The sequence below is a fragment of the Pezoporus flaviventris genome, unplaced genomic scaffold, assembly GCF_033815535.1.
Source record: "Pezoporus flaviventris isolate CSIRO_AGI_PZ_B2104156 unplaced genomic scaffold, CSIRO_AGI_Pfla_v1 ptg000003l, whole genome shotgun sequence".
Taxonomy (NCBI): domain Eukaryota; kingdom Metazoa; phylum Chordata; class Aves; order Psittaciformes; family Psittacidae; genus Pezoporus; species Pezoporus flaviventris.
In genome coordinates, this window is record NW_026892551.1 from 8,079,177 (window position 1) to 8,097,178 (window position 18,002).

An 18,002-nucleotide genomic window follows, 5' to 3' on the forward strand; every position below is an offset into this window, starting at 1 on the left:
GGTTTTTCTGCATTCTCAGCCACTATGTTTCGTACTGTAATTTCCTCTTCCAAACTATACGGCTGGGAATAACCATCCGCCTCCCTCCCCGTCTCTCCCACTGCCAGGTGCGAGTTTCCTAACTTTTGGGTTATTTGCGGAAATCAGTCTTTTCCGTTCTACGATCTGGCACCGTGTTTAAAATCAGATGGTTTCCACACAGGACAATCTTTGTGTTCTCTGTAGTGAAGATTTTATAGAGAGCAACATCTTGTTTTCCTAGATGAAAGCAAAAAAAGACACAAAACAAAACAAGAAAGAGGGAGAGAACCTGCGATTTCATGGGGGATGTTGCCACCTCTTCGCTTGAAAGAAGCGCAGGACTTCCAAATCCGCAGCTGTGTGAGCGTCTGCTTTTTGAACTCTCACTGCGGTGGAGACGGGCGCGCTGCGCGCAGGCGGAGCGGCAGCGGGAGGCGGGGGGAGGAGGCCTCCCCCCCCCCCCGGCCGTGCTTCAGCACCGCGGAGAGCTCCGGCGGGGCGGCGCGGGGAGGCGGCCTGCTTGCCTGCCTTGCCTCTCTGTCTCTGTGTCGGGCTGGCTGGCTGCACAGAAGCCTGTAATATGTTAATGGCCGCGGGGTATGCCCGAGGTACCATCTCAAGCTGCTTCGCACACCATATGTCAGGCCGTTAGCCACATGGATCTATTAATCAAAGGGGGAGAGACAGGGAAGAGAAGCGGAAGGGGGGGTGGGGGTGGGAGGGGGGTGAGATGTGAGCTTTTAATACCCCACACTATTTTTCTGTATACTTCCTCCTTTCATTTTCCTCAGACATAAAGACCCAGAGTACCTCGAACACACAGCCGTAATTCTCTTTTGATCCGCACTCTTATACCCTTGTGTAATGTAACCAGCTCGGGTCAGCCGATAGCGAGATTTGAGGGAGAGGGGTGTGTGTATTTCACGTTTCCCCTGCAAAGGATTTGGTTTTCGAGCGCTGCTCAACCGCTGTGACAAAGAGGACGTCTGTCCGTCCCTTCAGCCTCCTCCTTGCGGAGGGTGCCTCTAAGGGGAAGGGTTTTTCTAGCGAGCCAAAGATCACCTCCCTGCAGGCAGCCAGACCGCCCTCCCCGCTTTTACCTGTGTCCTGTTACCTACTGCAGCACGTCATTTCTTCACGGGGGGCTTGTCCCAGGTGCAGAAACCCGTGAGCTCCACAAAATCGCCGGGAGCATGGGAAGAGGCGGTCTGCGTAGGAAAGCCGTGTAAAAGCCCTCTTGTAGGTGACTTTTTCATGTAGCCCTCGAACCTCGGACCAGCAGGCCCTCCTCAGCCTCTGCGGTTCAAGTAGATAAAGATGTCCTGATGTACCTAACGCCAAGGCTTAGCGCCAGAGGAAATGCGCAGGCTCCAGGGTCCGGTTTATGCTCTTTGCTTGGGACATGAGGTGTTTTGGGGGGACTTTCTCTCCAGGGGTAGAATGAACATGCTCACAAGGGGATTCTCCTGGACCCTGCTGGCCAGCCCGTAGGTGACACGGCGGGGCACAGCCCGGGCAATCAGCACTCCCAGCACAGTTCCGAGATGGCTGTTGTTTTGCTTTTGCTTTTCTTTCATGATGAATGGGGGGTGGGGTGGGGGGGCGGGTGGAGAGAATTACAGAGGCTGACCTTTCGCTCAGGCACACGCCACATCAAGTTTTGGAATTCTAGATTTTTATAGAGCGCTAGAACAGCTCATGAAAGTTATTGAGCAGCGGAAGACGGGGGACAGGACCACCTTGGTATGCCAGGACCCCGAATAGGGTCCCCTCGTGGGGAGAGGGAGGGTGGATAGAGCAGAGCCCTTAGCTCTGATCTCCAGGCCGAGCTGCACGCACTGGAAATGATTGGAAAACACCCGGAGAAAGGAAAAAGACGTGGGCTAGAGCCGGGACAAGGAACACAAGGATTAAGTCTGCTTTTCACAGGTTTACATAAAAAAGGTCAAGATCCTCCAGCTGGTTGGAATTTCCTCTGTTGGTACCCTGCATCACAAAGAGGCGAGTCAGAGGGGAGAAGCGCTGGAGACAATTTCTACCACTGCAGACACAAGATAGTAGTAACCTGATTGATTTTGTTCTATGGCACATTGCATATCTTATGTTGAAGTCAGTCTTTAAGGCAGACCTAGTTTCTGACCCCTTTTTCCCTTTCAGTGTCTAGAAAAGTCATGAGTGCATCTGTGCTTAGATCCAAAGCCCCCAGAACCTTTGCTTTAATACAGATTGCATTTAACCTGAAAAAAAAGCAAACAAAAAGAAAACAAAACAAACCCACCCACCCCCCAAAACACAACAAAAACAAACAAACAAAACAAACAAACAAAAAAGCCTTTCTAGGCAATACTTTACATCAAGACAGAGGTAAATGCACGGGCTGAGTGTCAGTTAATTCTGCATTTCCACCAGACAAGGAAAGGCTCTTATTACTTTTAAATTTTGGTGCACACACCACCCATCATTTTCTTCCTCTATTTAAAAGGTAACCCATATATCTGTCGTTTTAGGTTTCCAAAGACTCGTAACTTAATTCCTTCAGGCTATTCATCAGCACAGTAATTAAACTAGCAAATGGATGTAAATAAAGTGAAATTGGTTTCATGACAGATGAGCCGAAGAGGCCTCTGACATGAAACAAGCCAGGACAATAATTATTTCTGCATAGGGCTATATGAGGAACTCCATCTGGATTTATTAGGTGCTGCAAGTTATTTGCTGGGAGCAGGCAAGACAGGAGGACTCACTTTAATTTGACAGGATTTTTTTCTTCTTCTTTTTTGCATCCTAAGTAGGTTACAGAAATATAAATCTAGAATTAACTTTGGCAATACTCTGAGAAGCCCCTAACCAACACAAAAACTCTGCAGTAAAAATACTCAGTAGGAGAAAGGTTCATTAAACGTTTTCTTCCCAAATGATAAACAGGAGGGAAAATCTACATTAAACCCCCTGTTCTCGAGCTATCCCCTATTAAAAAATTGTCCAGATCACTGTGGAAGCCAGTGTCTGCTTCTCTTTTCTACAAATATACATGTGATATAGTGGAGGCAATAGAAAGAAGGCAAATTTGGAGACCTCGGGAATTCTGAAGAGCTTCCCTGAAAGGAAAAAAATAAAATAAAAACAAGAAAAGAAAAGAAATCTAAGAAATCTCAGCAAAATAGTGTCTGGTAAGAGCCCCCCGCTCTCACTTGTCTGCCAAGGAAAAGTTTGTACCCGCAGAGAAGAAGAGAGCAGAGAATAGGGTTGTGAAAAGGAGGGTATGGATTCTGCAAGGCTGAACTGTAATTGGAGCCATCAGGTCCAGCTCGGAGTGGAAGTAATATACAGAATAAATAAAAAAAGGGCTCTCACAGCAGGTGCAGATTAGTCCCTTTTCCCTGAAAAGATTAGAAACTGACTGCTTTATGCTTAAACGTACTCTCAATTATTTAAGCGCCCCTCCGTGATTAGCAAGTTAAAGTAACGCTCCAAAACCGCTGAAGAAATGAAGCAAGAATAACATCACTTTCCCACAGCTCACGTCGGCTTTCCAGCACATACCCAGCTCCTGCTGGCCAACAGAGCGCAGGCCGGGGAACTCTCTAGTGTGCATGCACCTGGACGGTGGGCAGTGGGGGAAGGAGAGAGAGAGGGGAGAAAGAGGGAGGGGGGAAGGGCAGCATGAAAAAATCTCGCTGTCGAAATTATGCAGGCTGCAGCCCAACCTGGCTTCACGCGCGGTTGTAGTCTGTGGGCACATTTTCCTGAGGATGCTGGACCCTCAACGTCTCTTTCACAGGAAAAAAAAACCAAAACAAACAAAACACACCACCCCAAAAAAGCCCGCCCCCCCAAAAAAAACAAAAACACCCACAAAACAAACCAAAACCAGAAACCCTACCCAACCAACCAAAATTATAAACCCATACCTTATGTCACTCCCAAATCCCGAAAAAAACCCCAAATAACCCTCTTGGAACTGGCTGAAAATGAATCGATGATGCCTTTGTGGTTTGGTGAAGGTTCACCTCTTTCTGCTATCCCTTCCTCACTGTGTAAGGGACTGTGATAACTGTAAAGCCAGGGAGAGATCCTAAAGGGACTGAAATCCCCTTATGTCTGAGGCTTTCCCTTTTAACACACAGCAGACTAATTATTTAAAAGTTCTTGTAAAATTAGAAGACATAGCCCAGTCCTTTAATTAGAATACCCTGTGAATAGGGATAGCATATGGAGGGGAATGTCAAGAAGAGGGTGCCAGGGGCAGATCTAGGAAATCTGTATTCATTTCTGCCTCCTATTTGTTCAGTAATCTCTACCATCATAACTAAATCTTGGAGCACTGATGTAGTTCGAGTTGTTGTTGACTCAACGTCAAAATTCAATCACTGGGGGTTTTGCATCAGCCAGGCTACTTATTTGTCTAATAAATCCGTCATTTTGTAAGAAAAATATTTGAGCAGCCGTACTTGACCTCTTGGTATCCACAAGCCACATTTATTTCTACCAGTTTACAAATGCAAAATGGAGATGATCATCTTAATGCCTCGAGGTGCTGTGTTGATTTCTGATTGGATTTTAGATGGAAATGTCTATTTTAAATACCCTGTGATTAAATTGTACATATAATAGAATTCATGCCTCTCAAATCAAATCCTGATTTGCAAACCCAGGTTTTCTTTTAAAAGAAAGATTATTTAAGTATAAATTGTTTTCTTAAATGACTTGTTAACCCTCCGATGTAAGATTTTATTATAGCCGGGCATCTTTCTCACAGGAAAACTTATTTTGACCCTGGACCATCCGATTCTGACTGAAAAGTGTCGGACGCGGGTGGGATGGAAGTACGTCCGTGTGCCGGGCATTTATTGCCTTTGTTTTCAGGCATAATTCTTTCTCAAAGGGGCCCACGCTGCACAAGTTTAATTGGAATAGGGGAAATCACTTCCACGAGGTTGTTGGGTTGTTGCTGCTTGTTTTTTGTTTTTTTTTTTTTTTGGGGGGGGGGGCTGCTGGGGTGGGGAAGGGTATGGGAAGGAATAAGGCCAGTGTCAGGACAGGTCTGGGAGCTTTCCGTCGGACGGGGCGGGGGGGCAGCGGCTTTAGCTGCCGACATTGACCCTAGGGAACTGCGGCTCTCGCCCGCCCGCCCAGCCGGGGTTGCCCATCCCCGTCCACTCCCTGCTGCTCCCCTCCCCGAGCAGCGTGGATTCCGCCGGGCTTGACGCCGGGGGTGGGGGAGACGTCCGCATCCTCCCCGGCCCGCGGGGAGCTCCGGCGTCAGCTGCTTTCTGGGGACTTGTTTCCTTTAGTACCTCCCCAGCACCTTCCTTCCCTCTCCCCTTCGCTTTTCTTGACTCCTATCTCCAGAGTTTTTCCCTTGCCGGGATCTTTCTGTCTCCATGGAAATACAAAAGGCTGCTGTCAGCCAGGGTGGCTGTCATTATTTCCTCATTAAAGTTCCCCCAGCACCCACTCACACCGGGACCAGTCGGCCGAGCTGCAGCCTCCCGGCTCCGAGGAAGGTTGGCCGGCAGTATCCCCTCGCAGCCATCCCCTGTGACCTCCCTAAGGACGTGCTCGACGCAAGGAAGGGGAGGGGGGGAAAAGCAAAATATCTCAGCATATTGAAAATATTAATGTTGGCTTGTAGGAATTAATGTAATGGGCTATAGTTATTAACAACTTATAAAGGCTTAAATCAATATAAATTAATTTAATTATGATTTCTAATTGCATTATGCATGATCAGTTTGAAACACTACATTAAAGATAATTAGAGCAGGGTGCTAGTCACTAATCACTTCCCTAATAGCTTAATGAAAAAGAATGCCGTGTATTACCTGTGGGGTGAACCCATGAAATCATATGAATGCTTATTCTCCAATTAAAAAAAAAATGTACACTTTCATACACATTTTAATCACTTTATTGTAAACACGAAATGGATTTGGACTTTTTATGTGTCCTTGTTTAAGTTTTATTGGTGTCGATGGAAGTGCTGAGGTATTGAGAGTCCATCTATTGACGACCAGAAGGAAGACTAACTTTTATGTAAAAGTATCATGCTGTCCTTAGAAGCTAGTGCCAAGAGGTCACAGTAGATGGAGGTCCTAGTTTAGCATAATGGGCTTAACATTTCCATGACATCATCAAGGAATCTGAAAAGGAGTCTAAGGATAATCAGAGTGGTCATTCAGAGGCAGAGTAAATATTTTATGAGGATATATAGAAGACAGGAAAGAAAGTGGTCAGAAAGGTGAATCTCCACTTCTTCATGCTCTGTGAAGAGGATTTTTCACTTAGTACCAATTTTGATTGAAAACTTTTGCATTGTTAATGTGAAAAAAGGCAGAGCATGACCCTTGGAGAGGTGAATCTCGATTTGGGTTTAGCGGCAATCTAAATATATTTGTATTCCTTGTCACCTTTAAGGGTTACAGATTATTCCTCTCTTTATATATTATATATAAATATATATAAATACATCTTTTCTTGATTCTTCATTCGCCCTACACATTGTCATTTACTCAGGGATCTGTTCCTACTTTAATAACAAAAGCACATTTATGGTTAAAATTAAAAGCAATCGACATAAATGAACACCTTGTAAATGGATGGTGTGAGGCAGGTTAGTTGAAAAGGCTTTGCCTGTGATTAGCTTTATTTTCATATCTTTGCCTAATAACTGAAGTAGTGCTTGCAGCATGCACCTTGGTTAGACTCATTATATAATTCACAGTTCTCAGAGAAGTAATGTGTAATTAGGGAAATTGAGATTTAAGGAGAACAGTAAAGAACAGCAGCACATAATGCCACATTTGTCACAGCAAGACCTGTTTGAAGAATTTTCCTTCTTTTAAGGCCTGATTGAGACCTAGAAGGTTTGGTACTCCTGAGGATAACATTGTCTGAAGAAAAAGGGAGCGTGAAGGACAGAGCTTAAATGTCACGTAAGGAGCATAGCCCTTTAAGGCTAAGTTATTAGAAACATACAGATTTTAGTAGTGAACTATGGCTGTGGATGACTGTGGGAGGAATGATTCCAGGGATATACAGCCCCTCTTTTTTTTTTTAAAAAGGGCTTCTGTTAAACAGTGCACAGTAGAATAGCTATTTTCCCCCCACCATGTCCTGCAGAAGGGAGGTAGAAACAGAAATAAGCTTACTTTGCATAACAATTCCTAAGTATTCCTAAGTATTCCAGTAAAGTGGGACAAATTGCAGGATGAGCCTGGTCATTTCCTCTGTTGTTCACAGCTTGAAATGATGTGACCTCATACTGCCAAGATCCAGTGACAAGATCTGAAAGCAATTCATGCAAAGGTTTTAAAAAGTGCAGTTACTTGAACCTCAAACTTGCTGTTTCTCTTAAAAGAAATCCTCTACAGAAGCCCTTCAGGTTCCTGCAAGAAAAGTTCTGGTATATTGGAATAGCAATATATATCTTGAACTAAGAATGGGATATCAACACATCTTAAAATATCCAGGTGACAAATGCCTTACAAATTCCAGTGGAGACACACTCTTGTGGCTCCTGTTTCACTTCAGCTAGGGTAGCTTCCAGCTGCTGTGGCTTTCCTGCTATGTTGGTCCATTATCACATCCTGACCTCTGACCTAAATGAAATGATTTCCATGACTATTGTTCAAGCTCTTGTCAGGAGTCCCACAGCATGACTTTTCCATAGCCAAAGAGCTTACAAGAAGAAAAATAGTCCACAGCATTTCATAGATGGGCTCAAGGATTGAAGCCGGTATGTAAACTCATCTTGTGACGCACTAATTTTCTCTTCCATGGATAAAAGTTGCACCAGTCTAAGTTTTTCATCCTGCACTGGTGCATGGGAAGTTTTATCTGCAAACAGGAACAAGTGGGGTATTAGCTAATGCAACTGCTTTTGCAAATATTGATTTTCCCTTTTTTTTTTAAGTCTGCACAAAGAAAATCCTTCTTTGTGCAGGGGACCCTTGGTTATAAAAGCCTCACCTATACACTGTTTGAGTGGTTAGACTGAGAACCACATGGAGTCTGTGTTTTCTGCTGTTCTCTCGTATAGCAATTGATTTCAGATAGCACTGTGAACCAAGGATGGTTCATGAGTGCTGTTTATGTGTGCCAGGGAAAGAAAGGAATGAAAAGAGTTACTTGAGACACTGTGACAACTGAAGCATATAGCTTTGTAGCTATGGAACTATCTCATACTCCTCACACTAAACTAAATCCAGTTGTTAATAAAACAAACAGCATTGTAATTCAAACCCATGTTTCTATTCTTTTTGGGGAACCTTTGAATGATATACATGTTTGCAATAGTAGCAATTCACCAGAGCCTTAGGATCCATTTTTATAAATTTTTGCCCAAGTGTTTTTGATAAGTATAAAACTGATTTTTCTCCTCACCTAAAATTAAATGGAAGGAAAATTTTAATTCATTTGAATATTTTATTAAAAAAAAAAAGAGTTACATTTGCTGTCCAACATCTTAAGGCTTTCCCTTTTCTGATTGACTGATTTTTTTGCACAAACCACTGACAGCTGGAGGCAAATATGTTAGCAGAAACTTTAACCAAGTCTTGGTTTTTAAAGCTTCAAAACCAAACCTGGCAGTTTTGGTTTTCAGTAATGGAACTAAGCACATTTTGATTGGTGGCTACTTTAGTGGTGTCCTGGGTTCAGCAGTAGCAATCATTTTTCTCCTTCTTAGTAGCTGGTGCAGTGCTGTGGTTTTGACTCTTAGCCTGAGAACCATGCTGATAATACTGGTGTTTTTAGTTGTTGCTCTGTAACGTTTACTTTGACCAAGGACCTTCTGAGTCTCATGCTCTGCCAGGGAGGAGGGGAAGCCAGGAGGAAGCAGAGACAGGACACCTGACCCAAACTAGCCAGAGAGGTATTCCAAACCACAGCACGTCATGCCCAGTATATAAACTGGGAGCAGTTATCTGGAAGGGTTAGATCACTGCTCGGTTGGGCTGGGTATCGCTTGGCAGGTGATGAGTGGTTGTATTCTCTTCCCTTGTTATTTCCCTTATCATTATTATTATTGGTGGTAGCAGTAGTGATTTGTGTTATACCTTAATTACTGGACTGTTCTTATCTCGGTTGATGGGAGTTACATTCTTTCGATTCTCCTCCCCATCCCTCTGGGATTGGGGTTGGTGGGGGGAGGAAGAGAGGGGAGTGAGTGAGCGGCTGCATGGCTGACTGGACTTAAACCACGACAGTGGAATGCAGATAGCATAACTGTGTCTGCCCAAGTCGTCGCCATAACCTAAGTAGTGAGCTGCCATGCTCAGTGCGAATATGTTGGGTTGCAACGATGTATCTTTTTTAAGTTTAAACTGCTCAAAGACTGTGCCACAGTATCGGCTAATTGGACATGGGGTAACGTGATTCTTTGAAAATGCACAGAGTTGTGGAGAGAAGCGTCCTGGTTTCAGGACACTTAAACCACAACAAGAAGTTTTAAAGTAATATGAGTCAAGGGAAGGACTTTTCAGCATCCATGGGAGACTAAAGAGAATGATGCTCTTAGCATGTAATTAAATATTAATAATGGGTAGAGGTTGGACTTATTTTTATTCTCTAAAACATTAATAAGTCTCAGTCTGGCATTGAAGACATTAGTCACATTGCTCTGCCTCTCACCTTTTTAACCCTGTTTGCATGTTTAAGTAAACACATCTTGAGGTCTTTTGTGCTGTGATTCATGACGAAAACAATCTTTATGTTAAATCAGTGCATGGCTCAGAAGAGGAGCGTATTCTGGTTCAAATTCAACTCATTGCAAACTGATCAAAACATGATAGCCACCAACTATTCTGTCTGTCACCTATTGAATGGCGTATGGTTTGGTTGACCAAAAAAAGGACAAGAATGTGGAGCTTATACTTGCCCACGAAAAAATTGTAGAAACATTAAAAAAATAAATTGGATTAGGAAACAGACGAATATAATGACCTTCCTTACTCTCAATCATATGCTGCCAGCTAAGTGTTTGAGTCTGAAAAATTGCACTAATGAAGCTATTTGAAGGCTTTTGTGGACAACTGCTTCCTCTTTGAAGATTAAATGAATGATGTTGATGTGATTAATCTTAGTACAGGGAGTGATACAGCAGCCAGAAAATACCTTGGTGATTTTCATAATTAAACTGAATCAACATTTCAAAGAAATGCCAGTGTTATCACTTGTATATTAGAATTACATTCATTAGACAGAAGAAACAAATAATTTGAGCAAACAAGATTTTCCTTTTGGTGTGCTGAGACTTCTGTCATGTCTCAGAATATCTTACTATAAACCATCATTACTGTTTAATTTCAACCTTGCTTTTTCAGCTACTTGTTTTCTGTTTATTTTTTCTTAACAGTCTTAATGATTCATGGTTACAGGCTTCCTGATTACTGATTTCAGTATTAAATAGATTTTCTCAGTTTTCCAGTTAAAATTGCCTGCCCAGTGTAGGGTTTCAAACCATTGTCACTGAAAAAAAATGTGAACAGTTGCTGGTTTATATGACAACAGCTTCTGCATAAGACTGAGAAAACAAATAGTAGTTCAGAACACAAACAGTATGTCACAGTAGTCTATGGAAATATCTGTTTGGGTCAGATTCTGCATGTTTAACTCATTCCCTGAGAGTCTTACAGATTTTGGTAGGAGTCCTCAAAGTAATAGTTTTTAACAGCTGCTCAAGTGACAGAATCTGGATTCACATAATTGAGCAACACTAAGTGGTTTTTAATGATGCATATTTAAAATATTTGAATAATATATGTATACTATTTTGTAACATAAGGAAACCAAAGTATTAAATGTTCCCTGACATACACACGTAAATGAACACCCATATGCAGGTGCATACTTCTAGACAGTAAACTTGTCTACCTGCCAAACAGTTCAGGTGAGGTAAAGATAAAGAGCATCACAAAAATACAGTCAGCTGCTTCTTTAATGCAAATGAAAGTGAAGGTGTAAGGTTAATGATTGTTGCATCAAGACAAATTCACAGTATTACTCTTTCTATCACCACTTCAGATTATTTGAAAGGTTTCTCTGTGACTTTTGCTAACCCTGATATTTACAGTGCAGTCCTAGTCATTGCACAATCTTTTCTTTCACACTTGCTTAATAGAAAAAAAAGAAATTACTTCTTTATGTAGTGAATAAAAAGCCTAGCTTTTCACCTTGAGGACCTCAATTTTATTTTGTTCCGTAATCTGAAGTGAAATGGGCTTGCTGGTCTCTACAAATTTCTAACGGGTAATAATCAACATCACCAAGCAGAAGTGCTGGTTTTCCTCCATATGCAGTTTAAAAGCAGCACACAGACTTGGAATGCCCACTGATCCTAAGGAAAAGGTTTCTGTGATACTATCTAGATGTTATATAAAGAAAATATCCCCCTCACGTTGTTTGACCTTCAGTTCCTTCACCTAACTTTGTATTTCCACATAGTTTACTCCATTGATCTCAGATTTTTCTTCCTACCCTACCTCTCACTTCTTTATAGAGGGAACATTGTATTTGCTGTCATCCCATATACCCTTTTGTCTGTAACTTGTACTGCTCTTCTTTATCCCGTGTTCCTTAGGTTGGGCCCTACCCTGCACAGTGCTTTGCATATGTCTCAGTAAGTGACTATCAGAATAAATGTGATCACCACCACTACTAAGGCATCCACAAGAGGGAGACCCCAAGGTACATGCTGTAATTAATGGCCCAAATGTGAATCCAGTGGTATTCATGTGTTGACTGATTTCATACACACATCTGTCATACTGGTTGGCAGCTTCTTATTTATCAGTCAGTACAGAGTGAACCTTGTGCCCAAAGAAAATGGTCAATGAGCTGTACGTTCATCTCACCTACCTTTAACCATAAAGAGACAAATTGCCTAGTCTAAGCTAACAGTTAGACTCCTGCTATTGTTCATGAATGCAGAGGTAGGCATTTCTGAATGGAGATTTATTTCATCTGAAGACAGCTGACTGTGATAGCTAAGCTGAATAGCTCTCTGGAGGTGCTTATCCTTTCCACTGGCTTTAGCACAGACAGAAAGCCTCAGCTTGGTAACCAGCCTTGGAGAGCTATACATCCTCACCTCATCCTTTGTGGCCCAGGTCTACTGGGCTTTCAGGTATATCCCGAGCTCAGGAACATAGGGAGTGTGTTCATTCAGGGATTTGTTTTGGCTGCGGATGTGTGAATGTCATTCATGTGAAAGGAACAACAGCAGATTGGTAGGTTGGGCTTGATGCACTAGAGCTTTTTGTTTCCTTAGCTACAGCTTGATTTCTTTGACTTGAGTGGGAGGTGAAAGAGGAAAAAAGTTGGATAAAAAGAGGAAGTGTATGGTTTCCCCTGCAGTCAATAGCAAAATGTATTTTGTAAGATTATATCTTTAGCTGTTTTTTTAATTTTTGTTACTTACATCTGCTCTTAAAAATTACTCCAGTGGGAGTTCCTTGTGTTATTTATCTGCTTTTTTAAACAAGTCTGACTTCTCTTTCTGTCTTTCTCACTCCAGAACTTGACTTAAGGGTCCATGAACCCCAGCTGAAGGCCTTGGTAGGGTCAGGGGCCAAATGTTGTTCAGTGTGCACACTGTCAATGTCAGGACAGTCACAATTCTGGTTAGTATTGTGCTGTACCATTGGGTCTGAGAGTTAGAGGTGATATCCTGGCATGGATATGTTTAGAAAAGTAAAACTAGCTGAGATAGCTAGCTGCAATAGGTAGCTCTCACAGAAAGGTAGTGAGGCAGCAAGAACAGCCAGTGGATGGGAAGGCAGTATGACTCTCCAAAATCATACTACATTAGCTACATGGATGTCATAAATTATTTTTTGTGTAGATACAGTTATTCTGGTATCTTCCTTTGAGCCAGAACAATTATGTAGGGTGGGATTCCCTTCAACTGACTTAAGACATTAAAAAAGTAGACATTGAACCTGATCTGGTTGTTCAAGGTGTCTTTGGAGTCAGTGTAAAGAGATAAACATCTCATGGTAATTCAGTCCACCTCTGAACAAGTATCTCATGTAGGATAGATGAATCAGTCCTTGGAGGTACCTAAATAGGTACTCTTCTTCTTTAGAGAGATACAGCAAGGGAGAATTAATCCTTTCCTTCATGTAAAATATTCATGTAATTGACATAGTCATCTGACCATAAAAAATGCAGGCAGAAGTATATTGTATAACACATACCATACTCTACACATATGCCAGTACACGTAGATGTGCATTCATATGGCTCCAGCAGCCAGAAGCAGTAGAGGGTCTTGAACAGGTTTGTTTGGGAGAGGAACAATATCAAAACAGCTTCAGTGGAGAAAAGTTAAAGGCAATGTTTACTTCCTCGGTTGGAGAAGATTTCTAGTTTAGTATCCCTGTTAGAAGCTAGGAGACCTACATCTTCAGACTTTAGCAGCAGACAGATTGGAGAGGGTGGAAGTTATAGGCGAACATTTATTAAACCCCAACAGACTGCTGTTGTAAACAAGAATTGTAATGAGTATTGGTTGAATTGTACTATTTGTAAAAAATATTTAATATGTGTGGATAGAAAAGACATTAAGAGTTTTAACAACAAAACCAATAAAAATATCTTCAGAAACAAGCATTTTAAAAAGGAGTTGAAATTTCAGAACAAGAACATGTTTCAACTTATCACAGTATTTATAAACAATGTTCTTAAAAAGAAGGAAAGGAGTAATAAATGATATTTTTTATCTTATTTTGCCCATATAATTTACATTCATATTAACTGAGAAAGGTACCACATATAAACCTTAACTTTGAAGTATTTATAATATTGCTGTGGTTTATACCCTAGCCAGACAGCTTGTTCAGTCACTCCCAGTGAGTGGTGCTGGGCTGAGAGCAATCAAGGCCCTCCCCCCCGCCCCGGGGCTCTCCCCTTCCCCGCTCCAGTGAGAGATGGGGAGGAGGATCGAAAGAGTTCAACTCCCATGGGTTGAGACAAGAACAGTCCAGCAACCAATGTACAACACAAATCACCACCGCTCCCAGTTACCCCCCACCCCGGCCATGACGTGCTGTGGTATGGAATACCTCCCCGGCTAGCCCGGGTCAGGCACCCCGTCTCTGCTTCCTCACAGCTTCCCCTCCTCCCTGGCAGAGCATGAGCCTCACAAAGTCCTTGGTCAGGGTAAACATCACTTAGCAACAACCGAAAACATCGGTATCACCAGCACTGTTCCCAGGCTGGAAGTCAAAACACAGCACTGCACCAGCTACCAAGAAGGAGAAACATGACTGCTACTGCTGAACCCAGGACAAACATATCACATAATTTTTTATTTATAACTATTTTGAAAAGTATAAGGAAATAATATACCCAGAAAGATATTATTTTATAACCAGTTTGTGGTAAAATATTTATAATAGTTGTTTATCCATAATGATCCTGTATATTTAACACAAAGATAAAAAAAAAGTACAACATTGTTGGCTTAAGGTGAAACTATGTGTTTTTATGGCTCACTTTTCAGTATTAATACTTAATGAGTATACAGATGATTTTGTTTCCCTTTTTAAAGAGCTTTCTAGGATAGTTATATTTTAAAATGACTAAAGAACTAGATTTTAAATGTTTAGCTGTAAAATCATTTTTGATGAAATACAGATGGCTTTATTTTTTGTTGTAAGAATGATCCTTCCTCAGTCACTCTAAGTGGTCCTGCTAAAATTTCTCTACTCCAGGTCTTCAAATACCTCTCACAAGCAGTGATGTGGAAGTCTCAGACAAAATAATGACAGGTGATTCTGTCATTGGATTAGGAGACTCAAAGAGCTTGGTTACTTTTCTTACAGAGGTTCCAAGCAACACTGGAAAAGTGGTAGGGCAACCAAGATATCTACATTGTGTGTTGGACTGGTACATACAAAACAGAACGTATATACCTATCTTACCAAATTACACCTGATACTAGGCATGATATCTTGTGATATCTGGAATGGTACTAGACACTGTATTTAGGAAAAGGAGTCCCTTACTGATCTATTTTAGACATTGATGACTTGCACATTTGAAGTTGATTTGTCAATGACAAAATAAAACTACAGTGACTGGCCTAGTCATGGGCATTTAAGCTGTAGAACTAAAGTTAGGTGAGCTGAATTTTACCTTTGAGACCCAATATCAAAACCTAACTAAATTAAGATTTAGGATCATAAACTGATAGATCTCCAGCTCCAAAACCAACAGTGTATTGATGCCATATCATCTAAACAGGGAGGCTCATTGGTTTACAAGTGCCAAGTATGCCTGTTAAAACACAACTGGAGTTGATCCCAGTGTTTTCTCTAAGAAAGCCTTATCATGAGAATAATTGTTCAAGATTTGGGTTCAGTACCTGTTGCAGCTTAAAGGATGAACCTCATCTGTTGACTTGTCTTCAAGTGCTATCCTCAAACACTTTATCTAATATGAGGGCTCTTGAATATGACACAGATCCAAAGAAACACCCATGTCTCATGTAGAGATCATATCCATCATCAAAATTCACTTAGACAACTACCTTACAGGTATACACATACATACAGACCCCTAAATTTACATTTCTTCAGTCTGGTGTTGAATATTTTACTCAAGGTTTCATTCAGTTGTCCATGCATAAGCCCCTCATTCTATTTCAGACACTTTAGGTTTGTCTGTCTGTGGAGCTGGCAGACATGAGACAGGATCTGAGACCTTCATTGCTCCAAAGTGTCAGCTAAAGGGCAGCTGGAAGGCCACCCTTCAGTATCTCATACAGCTTTAGGTGCTTGTGTATGAGCAACTAGATTAAGCTCCTAACGTCAATGCCTTCAGAGGGAGGCAGTGATAAAACTATATTCTATGGCTAATGTTATATAACAACTATCTTTATGTGAGTCTGCTCCCAGCAGGTAAACCCTGTCAGCTGCTTTTTGGTGCCTATCTCTCTCCACTAATCAATTAGGAAGCCTAAGCACCCAATTTAAGCAGGCTGTGACTGCCTAATTAATGTCCTTAATTTTCCTAACTACTAAAAGGAAATTAGTAGATGATATACTTCCTTGAGTCTGTGCCCAAGCAGCCAGTGTTTCATAATTAAAATTATTCAAGAGTCTAAAATCTGCTTCTGGACAATCTGATAATTGCTTAAATCCTGATCTGCTAGATGTGTAATACATGCCTTTGCAATCTTTGGATTTTAAGTTATTTTCCCAACACTTTTATTGTATATGCAATATGATAGGAATAGGTTTAACTCCTGATATACCTTGCAGAGTTCTGTGGCTCCTTAGATGAATGGGGGATGCCAAGTCCTTCAGGATTTGTTGTATAAAAGTAGAATGCAGCATATGCTTTAAGTTAAGTCTGAACTTGTTTTCATTTAAAACAGAAAATTCTGATTCAATTAATTCTATTTTGTTAGGGATTTGAAACTGCATCTCTTACCAAAATGTTCTAAGGATCAGCCTAGTAGATTTTTCTGGGGTTGGCTGCTCACAGCCTCTCCTTGCAAGATGTGATGTTCCACTTCACAGAGAGTGATTAAATATTCATTAAGCTAGTGAAAGAACAAGCTTCTCAGAAGACAGAAAGAGTTTGGTACTTAAGGCAGTCACCTGGGAAAAAAGGAGATCTGGATTCCAGTCACTGCTGTAATGATTACTTAGTATTAAATACATACACTGGTTCACGAACTGGAACTCAGCTCCTTCTTTACTGGGGGGGGAGGGTTGTTGACTACCAAGTACTTCTCACTTTCTTCTGTTTCAGTGATTACTTAATTATCCAGGAAAGCTCTGGCTGGGGAGAATGAGCACTCCTCTGGGAGGTGGGAGATTGTAGTTCCATGTGGTAAAGAAAACCAGATGTGCATTTCACAGAACCTTTATTATTCAAAAGCTACAAAAGGAAACCCCTTTCATTAGGAAGGGGTTGTAATTCAGGGCTTTAGAAACATGAATCTCACCCAGAAGAAATCTCCTTTAATTCAAGAATAAGTTGCAGGATAAGGAGAATGTTTAAGTCATATGCTTAATTTCAACATTTCCTGAAGTGCTTCCTTGCTCAGCATGTCTTTGTGGATTCTACCTTTCCTGTACAATTTATAAGGAAACAGAACTAACACAGGACTGCAGATTCTACTTCAAAAGTACACCTTTTGGGTAGATGTTGTGACATTTAACTAAAATGACTTTCAGATCTGTCCTTTCAGGTAAAATTCTCAAAGACATTTGGTGTTGCTTCCACAACTCCTCTTGAGTCCAGGGTAGATTTTTACCTTGGATTTAAGAAAAGGCTGAACTACACCTGAGGAGATGTCTTTTATAACCCACTTTCCCATGCAGATTCAAAAGGAAAAAATATTAGAGCATATATTCTGTTAAATAAATCTCTCCAAGAGCATTTTTGGTACAAAGCTGCGGGATTTATTTAATTTTTACATATATATACATAGGCGTATATATAAATTATATATATATAAAAATATATATATTTAACATGTATGCTTCTATGCTGCAAATACAAAATTATGGACATTAATGCAAATAATTTGAACTGGTATGCCTCATGGAGATGTGTGGCTCTGATTCAGCAGTGGATGATCTAGGAATTTTCAGAGATTTTCTACATGGGGTGAATCAGAGCATATGTGATCAGTTAAGTCGATGAACTTGCTGATGCAGGACCTGAATTACCTGTATCTGCTGAAAAAATGAGCCGCTGGATGTTGAAAACCTCTGGCATTAGTCAGTGAGAGGAAGAAAAGCAAAGTAAATGCTGACTTGCTTACAGAAGACATTGAAAAAGAATCTTAAAAGACCATTCAGAAATATCTCTTCAAATGTCTATATGGAATATAGAGGTTGAACAATATGGGCTAGAACTGGAAAGAACTTTTACTTGGATAGATGAATAGTTTTTCTTGCCTCAGAAAGAAGATGGAAATAGTGGTTCAAGAAGAAGAAGGGACTAGATTTATTTTTGCA

General features: G+C 41.2%; 1 long non-coding RNA gene across 2 annotated transcripts in view; it reads right to left on the reverse strand.

Moving 5' to 3' along the window:
• LOC133265035 (uncharacterized) overlaps positions 1 to 18,002 on the reverse strand; it is a 188,204-nt gene that overhangs the window by 1,750 nt on the left and 168,452 nt on the right. The window lies entirely within an intron of this gene.